The sequence below is a fragment of the Apodemus sylvaticus genome, chromosome 17, assembly GCF_947179515.1.
Source record: "Apodemus sylvaticus chromosome 17, mApoSyl1.1, whole genome shotgun sequence".
Classification (NCBI taxonomy): Eukaryota; Metazoa; Chordata; class Mammalia; order Rodentia; family Muridae; genus Apodemus; species Apodemus sylvaticus.
In genome coordinates, this window is record NC_067488.1 from 18,651,329 (window position 1) to 18,668,930 (window position 17,602).

Here is a 17,602-nt window from a genome sequence, read left to right on the forward strand (position 1 = left end):
GTGGCAGGTTATAAAATCAACTCAAGCAAATCAGTAGCCTTCCTATACTCAAAGAACAAGCAGACTGAGTAAGAAATTAGGGAAATGACACCCTTCACAATAGCCACAAACTGTATAAAGTACCTTGGGGTGACTCTTACCAAACATATGAAAAATCTGTATGACAAGAACTTCAAGACTCTGAAGAAGGAAATGGAAGAAGAGCTCAAAAAATGGAAAAACCTCTCATGCTCATGGATCGGCAGGATTAATATAGTTAAAATGGCCATTTTGCCAAAAGCAATATACAGATTCAACGCAATACTCATCAAAACCTCAACTCAGTTCTTCATAGAGTTACAAAGAGCAATTCTCAAATTCATTTGAAATAACAAAAAACCCAGGATAGCTAAAACTATTCTCAACAACAAAAGAAATTCTGGGGGAATCAGTATCCCTGACCTCAAGCAATACTACAGAGCAATAGTGCTAAAAACTGCATGGTATTGGAAGAGTGACAGGCAGGAGGATCAATGGAACAGGAGTGAAGATCCAGAAATTAAGCCACACATATGGCCACTTGACCTTCAACAAAGGGTCTGAAAACATCCAATGGAAAAAAGATAGCCTTTTCAACAAATGGTGCTGGTTCAACTGGAGGTCAGCATGCAGAAGAATGCGAATTGATCCATCCTTGTCTCCTTTTACTAAGATCAACTCCAAATGGATCAAGGGCCTCCACATAAAGCCAGACACTCTGGAGCTAATAGAAAAGAAACTGGGGAAGACCCTTGAGGACATCGGTACAGGGGGAAAGTTCCTGAACAGATCACCAATAGCGTAAGCTCTAAGATCAAGAATTGACAAATGGGACCTCATAAAATTACAAAGATTCTGTAAGGCAAAGGACACCATAAAAAGGACAAATCGGCAACCAACAAATTGGGAAAAGATCTTCACCAATCCTACATCAGATAGAGGGCTAATATCCAATATATACAAAGAACTTGAGAAGTTGGACCCCAGAAAACCAAATAACCCTATTAAAAATGGGGTACAGAGTTAAACAAAGAATTTTCACCTGAAGAACTTCAGATGGTGGAGAAGCATCTTAAAAAATGCTCAACTTCATTAGTCATTAGGGAAATGCAAATCAAAACAACCCTGATATTTCACCTTACACCAGTCAGAATGGCTAAAATTAAAAATTCAGGAGACAGCAGGTTTTGGCATGGATGTGGAGAAAGAGAAACACTCCTCCACTGCTGGAGGTGTTGCAAATTGGTACAACCACTCTGGAAATCAGTCTGACGGTTCCTCAGAAAACTGGGCACCTCACTTCTGGAAGATCCTGCTATACCATTCCTGGGCATATACCCAGAGGATTCCCCAGCATGTAATAAGGAGACATGCTCCACTATGTTAATAAAAACCCTATTTATAATAGCCAGAAGCTGGAAAGAAGACAGATATCCCTCAACAGATGAATGGATGCAAAAAATGTGGTATATCTACACAATGGAGTACTATTCAGCCATTAGAAACAATGAATTCATGAAATTCTTAGGCAAATGGATGGAGCTGGATAACATCATACTAAGTGAGGTAACCCAGTCTCAAAAGATCAATCATGGTATGCACTCACTAATAAGTAGATACTAACCTAGAAAACTGGAATACCCAAAACATAATCCACACATCAAATGAGGTACAAGAAGAATGGAGGAGTGGCCCCTTGTTCTGGAAAGACTCAGTGTAGCAGTATAGGGCAAAACCAAAACAGGGAAGTGGGAAGGGGTGGGTGGGAGAACAGGGGGAGAAAAGGGAGCTTATGGGACTTTCGCAGAATGGGGTGGCCAGAAAAGGAGAAATCATTTGAAATGTAAATAAAAATATATCGTATAAAAAGGAAATAATACATATTAAATTTGTAGTTATTAAATTTAATTTATGTTTAAGTCTTATATGTATGATTATTCATACTCCCTAAACAACTCATTAATTTATACATTAATTAGCATTAATAAGTTTTTATTAATTACTTATCTGGAACGAGAGTCAAATTAATGGTAACTTAACATGAAACCAACATACAAAGACTCCATGCCTGTGAAGGTCTGTATCAAAATCCCATCCCTAAATTCAAGACATTTAATGTGTGAGGGACTATACCAGATGTCCCTAGGCATTCCATGTATATATTATAGATTAATAGTTTGATGGGACGCCTGAGTTGTGTGAGCAAATAGGTCTTTGACTTTGTGGCATCTCTTGGGATTCTTTCCTCTGCTGGTTTATCTTGTACAAATAGGTACTAGTTTTTATTTTACATTTTATTGTTATGTGTTTTTAAATGAATGAATAAATGGATGAATTGATGAATGAATGAATGAATGAATGAAAACCTAACAACCAAAGTAATCATTTATCTCTAAACTGTTATTTATCCCTGTTGGGAGAGGGAAAACCAATTTTCTCCAGTAGTGTGACAATGGGTGTGTCAACTGCTCAGTGGCAGAACTCATGTTCTGGAATAGTTAACAAATTATTATTACATTTGTATATAACAAACAATTTATATACTTGTATATAACAAACTATTATAACAAAATAGTTCCATTTTGTGGAATTTTATTTGTTTCTAGTTTGTGTTTTTCTGGTTTTTGTTTGCTTGCTTGTTTTATTTCTTTTTTAATTTTTAGTTCTTTGTGGGTCTTGTTTTATTTATTTACAATAGTGTGGTCATACTGGCTATTTCACATTTTTTGAGGACGAACTTGAAGTTGGATAGGTAGAAAGCGGGAGAAGGTCTGGAAGAACTTGGGGAAAGAATACGATCAGATATATTTAAATGTATATATTGTTTTGAACAATAAAAAGATGAATGATATAAAAATAAGTGAATGAATGAATGAATGTGAAATAAATATATAACCTCAAATATTTCATCAGTTATAATTATTGCCTGACAGACTGGCAGTTACACAATCTCTTAGTGAGTCTATATAAATGTCTAGTATGTAGAACTGAAGATAAGCCCTTCACTGTTCATTACATCATCTCCAAAAGAGATACACAATGAATGGCATTACTTGTTATTTATTTCTAACATCAAAGTGTAATTTAAAAACAAAAATCATGCAGTAATGGTTATTCTTTTTTATTAGATATTTTCTTTATTTACATGTCAAATGTTATCCCCTTTCCTCATTTCCCCTCCAACCCCCCCCTATCTCATGTCCCCTCCCCCTCCTCACTAGCCAACCCACTCCTGCTTCCTTGACCTGGCATTCCCCTACACTGGGACAATGAACCTTTACAGATCCAAGGGACTCTTCTCTCATTAATGCCCAACCAGGACATTCTCTGATACCCATGTGTCTGGAGCCATGGGTCTTTCCATGTGTAATCTTTGGTTGGTAATTATGTCCCTGGGAGCTCTGGGGGTACTGGTTGGTTCATATTGTTGTTCATTCTATGGGGCTGCAAACCCCTTCATCAACACTTTTCTCTATGATTATTCTTAAGATGTTATTAAAGAGACAGTAAAAGAAGACTGACTTCAGCACATTCTCTAAATCCTATATTATATCAATACTAACAAAATTGATATTTTCCTTTTTAATATGCCACAGTTGGGAGAGTTTAGTTAAAATTGGACTCCACATTGCAAAGGAAGCATGTTTTCTGAGTTACCAGTCTGAATACTTCTGCAAAATACTCATTATAAGAGAGGCATATGAGGACCATAGTTAATGGAAAGAACACTGAATTTAGCTCTTCTTTGCTACTGCTAGGAGATGGGAGAAAGGAAGGCTCTAGGAAGGAAACATCTCTGATGTGCTTCTAAGTCATGTGGGAGACAAACAGAAATATGAATATGAATAGCTCCTATAATGGACAAGTAGGGAAAGATTTCTGTCGATACATAAAACAAGAAATATTCAAAACAATCTTTAAAACATGAATGTAGAAATCAGAGTGTAGACACTGAATGCACTCACTTTTCCAAGCATCTGTCATTTTCAGATAATTATATGAACAATTGGAATATTCACTCACCAAGCTTTGCCCATTGTCTAACTTGACAATGTTCTCTGAAGTTCATATCAGAGAGAACATAGAAGGGAAACAGTGACCCTTTTTGGACCAGAAATTGGTAAAGTATCTGTACATTCCCTGTTGTCAGAGAATCTTGCAGGAGGATAAAGATACCTAAAGAGACCACCACTCTCTTCTATAAAGCCTTCCTATCAGCTTCCTAGTTGAAGTTTGTTGTCCATACACAGACCCCAGTGATTCTTGGAATTCTCCATAAGCCACTTCCCTGCGATTGCTGATTATTTCTAACCACTCCAGTTTTTACCATGGGTGTTTTGTGTGTTTGCTTGGTTGGTTTTGGCTCTGGGTATTGAGGGTAGGACTTTAAACAAAGAGTGAACTTTGAGTCTTAGAATCTTTTGCCTCTTCTTCTGTAATATTCCAAGAACTCAGAGGGGGATTTGCTGGAGATTTCCAATTTAGACGGACTCTTTCTCCCTCCTCCTCTTCTCCCCCTTCCCTCTCCCTTTCCCTCTCCTCCTCCCTATCCCCCTCCTCCACATCTCTCTCTGTATGTGCAGAATATTTGCCTGTAGACATCTGTATCTGTTCCCATTTGCATCAGGAGGAAACTTTTCTGATGAAGGCTGGATAAAGAACTGATCTATGAGTACAGTAGAATATTAGTATTAGAAAACATTTTATTGATTTGTTTTTTGACCAATGTATGTAGGTCTCTGGTATGTCTCGCCTATGATTCTTGGCTACTAAAGCACCAGCAGGTATCTGTTCCATCTTGTGGAGTAGGAGTTTGGTCAAATTGGATATTGTTTGGCTGCTCCACTGAGTTCTGTGTCACAATTGCCCTAGCATATTTTGCAAACAGAATAGATTGTAGGTCAAAGGTTTTGTGGCTGGGTTTGTGTCCATGTTTCTCCTTTGGCAGCTTGAGAAGTACTTTCCCACAACAAAGAAAGTAGAACATAGTGTGAGGGCTGAATTTAGAAGTCAGGTCAACTTCTGCATGTTCCATGAGTCATATTGGTGTTATCTTCTTTAGCTATGGATCCCTACTGCCATCTTACACAGAATATTAATTTAACTTAGCAATAGCTTAGATTGTTTGCAAATCACCACAGAACCCCTTTGGTTATCAACTAAATCAAATGTAACCTAGTGCCATCACTAGAAGCCTCACTTGGCTACAGGAAATTGCTGCATATCTCCTTTACTAGGAGTACCCATTAGAATCACCATTGTAGATTCCAGGAAGTTTCCATTGCATGAGGTTTTCATACCAACCCCTAGTTCTAGTTCCATACCAACTCCCACAATTCCAGTTGTGTGTCTCCCTGTACTCTCTCCCTGAACTCCCCCATCTTCTGTACTTGAGCCCCCACCCCAATACTTTATCTTTCCTCTTTCCCCTCTCCATGAAGATCCCTGGGTTCCCCTCTACAAAATTCCTTGTTACTTAACTTTTTGGGTCTGTGGGCTGAACCTTGATTATCATTTACTTAGCAGATAATATTCATTACAAGTGAGGACATACCTTATTTATCTTTCTGAGCCTGAGTCTATCTCACTCAGCATGATTTTTTCATCTATATCTATTTGCCTGTAAATTTCATGATGTCATTTTTAAGAGCTGAGAAATATTCCATTGCCTAAATATACTACATTTTTGGTTATTCATTCTTAAGTTGACGAACATATAGGTTATTTCCTGTTTCTGTCTGTTGTGAATCAAGCCTCAAGAAACATAATTTAGAAAGTGTTCTTGGGGTAGGACGAAATTTACTTTGGGTATATGCCCAAAAGTGGTATAGCTGGGACTTGTGGTAGATGGATTCCCAACTTTTTGAAGAATTGTCAAATTGATTTCCATAGTGACTGTACAAATTTGTACTCCCAAAGCAATGGAGGAATGTTTCCCTTACTACTTATCCTTACTAGCATGAGATGTCACTCAGGCTATTCATCTTAACCATTCTAGCAGGTATAAGTTGAAATCTTAAAGTAGTTTTAATAGGTATTTCCCTGAAAGCTAAGGATGTTCAACATTGCTTTAAGCATTACTCAGTCATTTGTGTTTCCTCTGCTGAAATTCTATTTTTAGGTCTGTACCCACTTTTTAATTGGATTATTTGGATGTTTAATATCTAATTTCTTGAGATTTTAATATGTTGGTTACTAGGTGTCTACGGGATGTGAAGCGGGTATATTTTCCCCATTCTGTAAGCTGCCATTTTGAGCAATTGGCAGTATTCTTTGCCTTACAAAAGATTTTCAGTTTAATGTGGTCCCATTTATTAATTTTTATCTTAGTGAATGCACCCTTGGTGTTCTGTTCAAGAAGTTGTCTGCTGTACCAATTAGTTCAAGATTGTTCTCAACTTTCTTTTCTGTAAAGGTTCTATGTGATGGGTACTATATTGGTGTTTTTGATCCACTTGAAACTGAGTTTTGTGCAGGGTGACAAATATGGATGTATTTGCATTCTTCTACATTGAGACACAAAGTTTGAAGACCACCATTTGTTGAAGGTGCTCTTTTGTTGTTTTTTGGGGGGTTGGCTTTGCTTTTGTTTTTATTAACTATTTTATTTATTTACCTTCCAAGTTTTTCCCTCCCCCTTCCCTCTTCTCAGAGTTCTTTCCCCCATACTACATGCCCTTCACCTCTGAGAGGGAGCCTCACCCTGCACTCTGCACCCTGCACCCTGGAATATCAAGTCTAGGATTAGGTACATTCTTTCCCCTCTGCTACATGTGTGTTAGGGGACTTGGACCAGCCCATGTATGCTCTTCGGTTGGTGACTCAGTCTCTGGGAGATCCTAGAGGTCCAGGCTAGTTGATACTGTTGGTCTTTTATGGGATTGCCATCCCCTTCAGTTCCTGCAGTCCTTCCTCTATCTCTTCCATCGGGGTCCCTGACCTCCAATCAATGCTTGTCTCAGTCAGATGCTGGTGGAACATCTTAGAGAACATCCATCCTAGGATCCTGTCTGCAAGCACAACATACCATCAGTAATAGTGCCATAAATTGGTGCCTGCTCATGGAATGGATCCCAAAATAGACCAATCACTGTATGGCCATTCCTTTATTGTCTGCCCCATTTTTCTCCCTGCATTTCTTTTAGACAGGAGCGATCTTCAAATCTGAGTTACCTCACTCAAGATGATATTTTCTAGCCCCCATCTAAGTTGCCTCCAAAACTCAAGTCTTTGTTTTTAACAGCTGAGTAGTATTCCATTGTGTAAATGAACCATACTTTCTGTTTCCATTCTTCAGTTAAGTAACATTGAAGTTGCTTTCAGTTTCTGGCTATTATGAGTAAGGCTGCTATGAACATAGTGTAGCATGTATGCTTGTGACATGATGAAGCATCTTTTGGGCCCAGGAGTAGTATATGTGTTCTTCTGGAAGAACTATTTCCAGTTAGCTGAGGAAATGCCAGATTGATTTCCAGAGTGGTTGTACAAGTTTAGAACTCTGCCAGCAATGGAGGAGTATTCCCTTTCTCCACCTCTTCAGCAGGATGTGCTGCCCTTGAGCTTTGATCTTAACCATTCTGAGTGAAATATCAGGATCATTTTGATTTGTATTTTCCTGATCAATAATGATATTGAACATTTCTATTTTTTGGATATTTTCTTTATTTATATTTCAAATATTAACCCCTTTCCCGGTCTCCCTGGAAGCCCCCTACCCCATCTCCTCTCCCCCCCATTTCTAAAAGGGTGCTCCTCCTCTTTCCCACCCACTCCCACCTCCCTCCCTGCCTTGGTATTCCCCTACATTGGGATATCTACCCTTCATAGGATAAAGGACCTATCCTCCTACCAATGCCCACAAGGACATCCTCTGCTAAATATGCAATTGGAGCCATGGGTCCCTCCATGTGTACTCATTGTTTGTTGATTTAGTCCCTGGGAGCTCTGGGGTATCTGGTTGGTTGATATTGCTGTTCTTCTTATTCCGTTGTAAAGTGCTTCTTGGCCATTCAAGATTCTTCTGTTGAGAATTCTTTGTTTAGCTCTGTACCCCAACTTTAATTGGGTTATTTGGTTTTTTGGAGCCTAACTTCATGAGTTCTTTATGTATTTTGAATCTTAGCCCTCCATGGAATAGGTTGTTGATGATTTTTTTTTCTCAATCTGGGCCATTTTACCCAATTGACAGTGTCCTTTGCCTTATAGATTATTTTCAGTTTCATGAGGTTGCATTTATTAGTTGTTGATCTTAGAGACTTAGGCATTAGTGCTATGTTCAGGAAATTTTCTCTTGTACCGATGCATTAAAGGCTTTTTTCCACTTTCTTTCCTATTAGATTTAGTGTATCTGGTTTTATTTTGAGGTCCTTGATCCATTTGGATCCAGTGCATAGTGATAAATATGGACCAATTTGCATTCTTCTACATGCAGATCCCTGGTTAGACCAGCACCATTGGTTGAAGTTGTTTTTTTCCAAGGTATGGCTTTGGCTTACTTGTTAAAGATCAAGCATCCATAGGTGTGTGGGTTTATGGTTCATGTAGTTTTTGCTATCCCTCATTAAATACGCTCTGGGTGGACCACACTACCAGCCCTGCCCTGGTTCCCTCAGATTCATGATGAAAGACACATGCATTAGCTTATTTTCAACCTGTTTTATTGGCTCAGTTTCTGAGCTCTTCTAAGCCTTCCTTGGCTACCTTTTGCCCTTATTTTCTCTCCCAGCTCAGTATTCTAAATGTGCCCTCAGCTTAATTGTGTTTCCAATATCCTGCCTGCTACCCCAAACCCAGTCAGGGAAGCAGCCAATGATCGAGCCTCCAGAGATCTCACATGGCTGATGGCTCCTTCTCCCCTTCCCCTTCCACTGAAATGTGGAGAATCTTTCTTTCCTCTCCAGCAACTCTTAGCCTGCCTGCAGGGACCTGGAATTCCTGCCTCTTTCCTTCCATCCAGCAATTGGCCCCTGATATCTTTATTGATTGATAAAAGCCAGATGAGGGACGGGACCTTAGTATAAGAGCTACCACCTACAGGTTAATATCTAGGACAAAGATTCTATTCCATTGATCAAGCAGTGCCATTTGTTATGCAGAACTATTGCTCTGTAGTGCAGATTGAGGTCAGGGATGGTGATCGGCCACTGATTGTGGTGAATGCTGTTTTTGATATGTTCTTGGATTTGGGTTGCAAGTATTTTTTTTTGAGTATTTCTGCATCTATGTTCATAACATAGATTGCATTGGTATGTAATTTTCTTTCTTTGTTGAGTCTTTATGTGGTCTGAGTGTCAGGGTAACTGTGACCTCATAAAATGATGCCTTCTGCTTCTATTGTGTGGAATAATTTGAGGAGTATTAATATTAATTCTTCTTTGAATGTCTGGCAAAATTTTGGGCTAATACCTTGACATGTTTGTTCTGTTTTGTTTTTAGGTTGGAGTAGTAACCTTTTCTTCCTATATATATATTATTCTTAGCTTTGGTCTTTTTCATAGTGCTCTAGACTTGCTGGATGTTTTCTGTTCTGGGAATTTTAGATTTAATAGTTTATTTGACTTCTTTGGTTGATGAGTTCTTTCTTTCTATTATATCTTCAACACCTGAGATTCTCTCTTCCATCTGTTTCATTCTGTTGGTCAAGCTTCATTCTGTAGCTCCTGTTCAACTTTCTAATTTTTTTATTTCCAGTATTCCTTAAACTTGGGTTTTCATTAATGATTCTATTTTCAATTTTGTGTCTTGGATAATTTTACTTATCTACTTACACTGTTTGCTTGTTTGAAGAAATTCCTAGATTTCTTTAAGCAATTACTCTTCTCAGACCTTTATCATTCTCATTTTCTTGAGCTTCAGATATGTTGGATTATTTAGGAACCTCAATTCTCTGCTGTGGTAGAATAGCTGGGCTCTATTGGACATATATTGCTGTGGTTGTTATTGATTGTGTTTTACGCTGGTGTCTCGACATCTGGGTTTGGGATAATTAAAGGCCTAGGTGCTGATTTCTGAGTTTCTCTTTGTTGGATGTGTATTTTGTTCTTTGGCTTCTGGATTTCCTGAAAGTGTGTTGTCTGTGTAATATCTATGTTTCTTGCCTGTTTTGCTAATGCATTCATTAAGAATGAATGCTGAGGTTGAAAATTAGGCAATTAGGGTGAAATAGGGGAAAGAAGGTAAAAAGGGAAGGTCTTTGTGATCTGTTGCGGATGTGATCAGAGAAGAAAAAGAGTGCAATAAAGTTCCAGCTACAGAGTTGAGGACACCTATAAAGAAACACATATGTTTGCACACTAAGGAGTCCAATTAAAATGCAAAACATGAAGCTATAATATATAAGCAAAGGATATGTAAGGTAAAACCGAACAAACAAAATTCCCTAACAAAACATTAAGAAATGAAGAACCCAGCATTGTTTATTTTATGGTAACCATTTATTGATATTCATGGGGTATGACCTTAAGAGTGGTTTGTAAATCAAGTGAGAATTCTTTGAAAAGAACTAATTTTTCCATTTGCAATTAGTTAACACTTTTGAGATAGCTTCTGGTTTAGAGATCAGGGCTTATAGCTAATTCTCCTTTCATTGCTGGGACCCTGCCTGGCACTTATTATATTCTCTGTGAGTTCCTTTAACCAAACAGTAGAATTTTATTTTCTCCTATGTCTCTGGCTTATCTGGGTTCAGGCTTTTGGCCACAGATTGAGCAGTGTTAGGGATGGGTTCAATCTCATGGACCCTTAAATCCAATCAGATATTGGCTGGTTACTCCCACAAGCTTTATGCCATATTTACATTGTGTCATACAGGTAAGTTACCATGTGCAGCAGTTTTTGTGTTTACCTTAGAAGTATGAGGAGTACCTGCCTAACATCATGAATACTGGATCATAGCAGTTAAGGCACTAGATGTCACCAGCTCAACTTCTCTGTTATCAATTACTTCCAAAGGTGTCATTTTAGGCAATAGAATCTTTCTGTCAGTTTGTAGAGTGCAACCAATAGACTTGACAATACCCTGGGTTGTTTGGACTTTCTCATGGGCCTATTTGACCCTCAAATAATACATATAACCTGTTCCCAGCACTGAAAGCTTCATTTAGTGATCAGAGTTGTCCAGTTAGAGCTCTGTCTCCCCCATTAATTGTCAATTTCATTTAGATCAAACACATATATCTATATAACTTAGGAATCTTCCAATGTATTATATTTCCCAGTGATCCGTTAAATGTCCCTTAATTTTTACTATCCTAGCCAATACCCGACCCTTGACTCCATCTTCACCCCATCTTCCTGTTCAATCATCTTGTTCCTGTTCCCTTTGTATATCCATAGCTGTCAATTCTCTTTCTCCTTAAGGAGGTCCATTTCTCCCCCTGTTCCCTTACTTTATATCTAACCTCTGTGGTTATATGGACTATAGCTTGCTTGTTGAAGATTTAATATCTAGAATCTATAGACTAAAGAATGCATACCATCTTTTCCTGTGTCTGGATTACCACCTGCAAAATAATTTTTTTCTGGCTCCATCCATTTTCCTGAGAAATTCATGATTTCATATTTTTGATGATGGAGTAATATTTTATTGTATAAATGTAAAATATTTTGTTTATTTGTTTATCTATTGATGAACACCTAGTTTGTTTCCAATATCTGCTATTATGAGTAGAATAATATGAAAGAATAAGTATGAAAGAATGTATTTCAATAAATATGAAAGAATAATAGTATTATATAGTAGGATTGGGTCCCTTGAGTGTAAACCCAAGAGTTGTATAGTGGGATGCTAAGGGAGATCTATTTCCAGATTCCTAAGGAATATCCATACTGATTTCCATAGTGGAAGTGCAAGTTTTCCCCACACTTAGAAGAGATAACTGTTCCCCTAATTCTGCATCATTGCCACCATGAGCTGTCACTTGTTTTATAAATCATGACCTTTTGACTGACATAAAATGAAATCTCTTATTAGATTTGGTTTGCATTTCCCCAATGAGTAAGGATACTGAACATTTCTTTAATTGCTTCTCAGATACTTGTCTTTCCTCTTTTGAGAATTTTCTATTTAGATCACTAGTACCCCATTTGTCATTGGGTTGTTTGTTTCCTTGATGCCCAGTCTTTGAGTGCTTTGTACATTTTTTTAGATACTGGCCCTCTATGAATATATAGTTTGTAAAAGTCTTTTCTCATTTATTCTTTCTTTCTTGATGAAAAATCTTAAATATGTCAGCACATATGAGCAAAAACAATGGAACAAAAAATAATGTTATTAAAACTTGGGGCTTGGAGAAGGGGCTTGATGAGAAAAGTCCAAAGGCTACTTAACCGTGATTGGTTTTAAAAGTAGGAGACTAAAAACATGCAATGTTGTTTTTGGTGTGACTACCAAAGAATAAAGAGCAAGAGGAGAAAGAGAGTGCAAAGGTGGAGGAAGGGAAGGTGAAACAGAAGGAAAAGAATAACAATAATATTATTGTTGTAGTTAACATTTATTGACCACTTAAAAGGTGCCAAGAACGCTTCTAACCCTTTATTTGCATTTCTTCTAATATCTTGGCATGTGATCACTCACAGTGGGACCAGACTGCTCTACATGAACATATTTATGGCTGAGCATATGCTCTTTGCATTTCTCTTGTACATATATGGAATCCTCACATAACTCTGTGCCTATATTTCTCTCATATACATGGTGACATTTAAATGCTTTAGGAACCTGGTGGATTGCTCTGACCACATGAAATATAACTTACACAGAGCAGTTCATATTATATGAATTAAAATGAAAGATTCTATAAATCACTACAATGACCTGCAATATTCAATTACTGGTTTCAAAGGGCTAAATATTAGGTTAGACCTGCATGGAGAGAATGGTCTCATGCACGTTTGAGTTTGGGCTACTCTTTAGAGACCACTGTATATTCATAGTTAGCACTCAAGATTTTATCTATTGGTCCAGACAAAGTTAATTCACTGTAAAGATAATCTAGGTTTCTTTCTTTTCTGTGTTCTTTTTCTTTTTTTATGTTCTTAAAATCATTTCCCAATGTCCTTTCCTTTTCATACTAAGTAGTGAGCTACATGGCTTAGCTTCTACAAGTAAAGAGCATAAGGTGATTAATTTTCCCAAAATTACTGCAAGGTTCTCTTAGATATGATACTGTGGCAGCAAAAAGAAGCAGCTCTTTTTCCATCTCCATTTCTTCATGTAGAAGTTATAAAAATGAAAGAAATCTCACTCTAATCATCAATAATTCATTACACAAATCTCTTGCTCTTATTTCCTTTGTTTCTTCACTGGTGATCAGAATTCAAGATACAAGCTGAGGACTAAATTAGCAAAACACTCCACCACTCATTTACATTCCTAGATTTTGGAGTTCTGAAGCTAGGTTACCCTGTAGTTCAGGCTAGCTTTAGCTTCTCTCTGTAGTCCAAGCTCAACTTTGTAATTGTCTGTCTCAGTGTTAGTGCTCAGCTAGAGACACATATACATTCCATACCCTGTTTCATTATTCTCATGAGAAAATGCTAATATAACACATGTGAACACCAAACTAATGCTTTACAACACTTATGCACACTTACACACACTTACCCACAAATGAAGACATATAACTAATAAACATGTTATAGTAGAAAATATCCAAAATGTAAGGACATATTTGTCTTCAAGCAAATGCTATTTCTAGGGTATATGTATAGAAATATAATACTAATATTTTGTTATAAAGAGTTCACAGTAAACATAGCTTAAAAAATAGCACCAGCAAAATAAACAAGCTACAATTAACAGACCACAGGAAGCTCAAGAAGAAGGAGGACTGAAGTGAGGGTGCTTTGGTTCCTCTGAGAAAGAGAAGAAAATACAGGAACAATAAAAGTGACAAAGTGTGGAGCAGAGACTGAAGTAAAGGCCACCCAGAGACTGCTGTACCTGGGGATTTATCCTATAAATAGTCACCAAACCCCTGACACTATTATGGATGACAAGAAGTACAGACCGAAAGAAACATTCCATGGTTGTCTCTGGAGGGGCCCTGCCAGAGCCTTACACATACAGAGGCAGATGATAGCAGCCAACCATTGGTCTGGGCATGGCTTCCCCAATGTAGGAGTTGGAAGGTGGTCTGGAGGAGCTGAAGGAGTCTACAGCCCCACAGGAATAACAAGGATGTAGGCCACCCAGATGTCTCAGGACTCTCGGGGACTAAATCATCAACCAAGGGGTACATATGATTCCAGCCAGAGATGTAGCAGAGAAATGCCTTGTCAGGTATCAGTGGGAGGAGTGATCCTTAGTCAGATGAAGGCTCAATAAATGTCCCACCAAAGAGAAATAAAGGAGGGAGAAGGTGGGAGTGGGTCTGTTGGAGGGGCATATGCTTGGAGGCAGGGGGTGGGAGGAGGGGTTGGGGGTTTTCAGGAGGAGGGAAACCCAAAAAGGTTTTAGTATTTGAAATATAAATGAAGTTTTTATTCAATTAAAAAGGAAAAAATGAAAGAAAGGATAGAAAAAGAAAAAATGCAGCAAGAGTCTTCCTGCCTCCATTTACACCAGGGAGCCAGGCAACTCTACAGCCTTCTGTGTAGAGCCCCCCAGGAGAAGTTGATCTCCCAGCAGTGCTTTCATTTCTGAGCATGGTGGTGAGGTCTCGACTTTCTCTCTGGAGGGGAAAAGGTAGGAGTTCACAGGGCATGTGGTCAGTGGAGCAGCTGGGACAAAGGTCTTCAGGCTGCCATTTGCACCAGGGAGCCAGGCAGCTCCACAGCCTTTTGTGCACAGACCCTGCCAGAAGAAAGTTGGTCTCCCAGGAGTATGGCCACAGGCTTACAGGCCCACAGGAAGGACATGCTCCAGCCAGAGACAGCAAGACCAAATAACACCAGAGATAACTAGATGGTGAAAGGCAAGTGCCAAAACTCCACTAACAGAAGCCAAGGCTACTTGGCAGCATCAGAACCCAGTTCTCCTACCACAGCAAGTCTCAGATACCCCAACACACCAGAAAAGCAAGAGTTGGATTTAAAATCATACCTCATGAAGATGATAGAGGGCTTCAAGAAGAAATACAGAGAGAACATGGGACAACAGGCAGAATTCCTTAAAGAAGAAACATAAAAATCCCTTAAAGAATTACAGGAAAACACAATCAAGTGAAGGAACTGAACAAAACCATCCAGGATCTAAAAGTGTAAGTAGAAACAATAAAGAAATCACAACGTGAGACATCTCTGGAGATAGAAAACCTTGGAAAGAATTCAGGAGTCATAGATGCAAGCATCAACAAGAGAATACAAGAGGTAGAAGAATCTCAAGTACTGAAGATACCATAGAAAACATTGACCCAACAGTGAAAGAAAATGCAAAATGCATAAAGTTTGTAATCCAAAACATCCAGGAACTCTAGAACACAATGAGAAGACCAAACCTAAGGATTGTGGGTATAGAAGAGAGTGAAGATTTACAAATTAAAGGACCAGTAAATATCTTCAACAAACTTATAGAAGAAAACGTCCCTAACCTAAAGAAAGAGATGCCCATGAACATACAAGAAGCCTTCACATCTCCAAACAGACTGGACCAGAACAGAAAGTCCTCCCGGCACATAATAATCAAAACACAAAATTCACTAAACAAAGAAAGAATATTAAAAGCAATAAGGAAAAAAGGGCAAGTAGCATATAAAGGCAGACCTATCAGAATTACACCAGACTTCTCACCAGAGACAATGAAAGCTCGAAGATCCTGGACAGATCTCATACAGACACTAAGAAAATACAAATGCCAGCCCAGACTACTATATCCAGCAAAACTCTCAATCACCATAGATGGAAAAACCAAGATATTCCATGATAAAACAAACTTTACACAATATCTGTCGACAAATCCATCCCTACAAAGGATAATTGATGGAAAATGCCAACACAAGTAAGGAAACTACACCTAGAAAAAGCAAAAAAATATTCTTCCAACAAACCCAGAAAAAGATAACCACACAAACATAAAAATAACATCACAATTAATAGGAAGCAACCATCACTATTCTTTAATATCTCTTAACATCAATGGACTCAATTCCCCAATAAAAAGACATAGACTAACAGAAATATTTTTATGTAAACCTTCAATTTTATCATAAAATGTTTGCAATTCCTCTTTCAATTAATTTAGTAATATTTTTATGCCTACCACTTTATGTGCATTATTTTTCATGATAATCTTCAAATTTTAACATGGTTTTCTACATATTTCTTCTATTTTATCAAAAATATTTTCCATGTAATCTCTGATTTTATCACAAAATGTTTTTAATTTCACCTTCAATTAATTTAGAAAGGTTTTTTTGTCTACCATTTTATCTACATAATTTTCCATGAAATAGTCAATTTTAACATGTTTTTCTATATATTTCCTGAATTTTATCACAAATATTTTCCATGTAAATCTTCAATTTTACCTAAAAATATTTATAATTTCATTTTCAATCAACTTAGTTTATCAATTATTTTATGCCTACCATTTTATCTGCATAAATTTCCATGATAATCTTCACTTTTAACATGTTTTTCTATGTATTTCTTCAACTTTATTAGAAATTTTTTCCATGTAAATCTTCAACTTTATCAGAAAATTTTCATAATTCCACTTTCAATCAATTTAGGAATATTTTTGCCTACCATTATTATAACCTATAAAAATTTTCCATGATAATCTTTATTTTTAACATATTTTTCTACAATTTTATCAGAAATTTATTCTACATAAATTTTCGATTCCTTTTCAATGAATTTATCAATGCTTTTAAATCTACCACTATACTCTTTAATTTTCCATTAATATTTTCAATTTTAATGTGTTTTTCTATATATCTCTTCTATTTTATCAAAAATATTTTCCATGTAAATCTGCAATTCTATCATAAAATGCTTTTACTTCTTTTTTCAATAAAAGAACATGTTTTTCAAAAAATTGCCGCAATTTTTTTACATAAATGGAAGCCATTTTTAATAAACTGTTAGTTGCATATCTATAAAAGTAAGTGTGTTATTAACATTTTAGCATATGTACAATAAAATGGTCAGAGCAGGGTAACTGGAATATTGTCAAATAAAATATTTATCATTTCTTTGAAACATTTAAATTTCTTCAGGAAGTTATTTTGATATATGCGCCTACTTGCCAATTATACCAATTTCCTATACTATATAGAACTCTGGTTGTTAGATCTAACAAAGTGTGGGGTAGCATCACTGACTATAGGTCCCCAAAATCTGGCAATAGTAATTGTTTACAAACACATTACAATCAAAACTTAATTTGAAATCAAATGCATAATGAGTCTGAGGTGTCTCTCAACACTTATCTCCATTGACTAACACCACACAGTCCCTCTCAGCAGTCTCAGCTATGAACACACACTTTGCACTTTGCCTGCTGTCAAGCTACATTAAGTCAACAATCATTCTCCACTCAGTTTTATGAGTATTGAATAGTAAAGATTGCTGTTATTTTAATGTACATACAAAAGCTTCTGTCCTTATAGAAGCATAAGTGTATGCCTGTAGAAAACAAAGA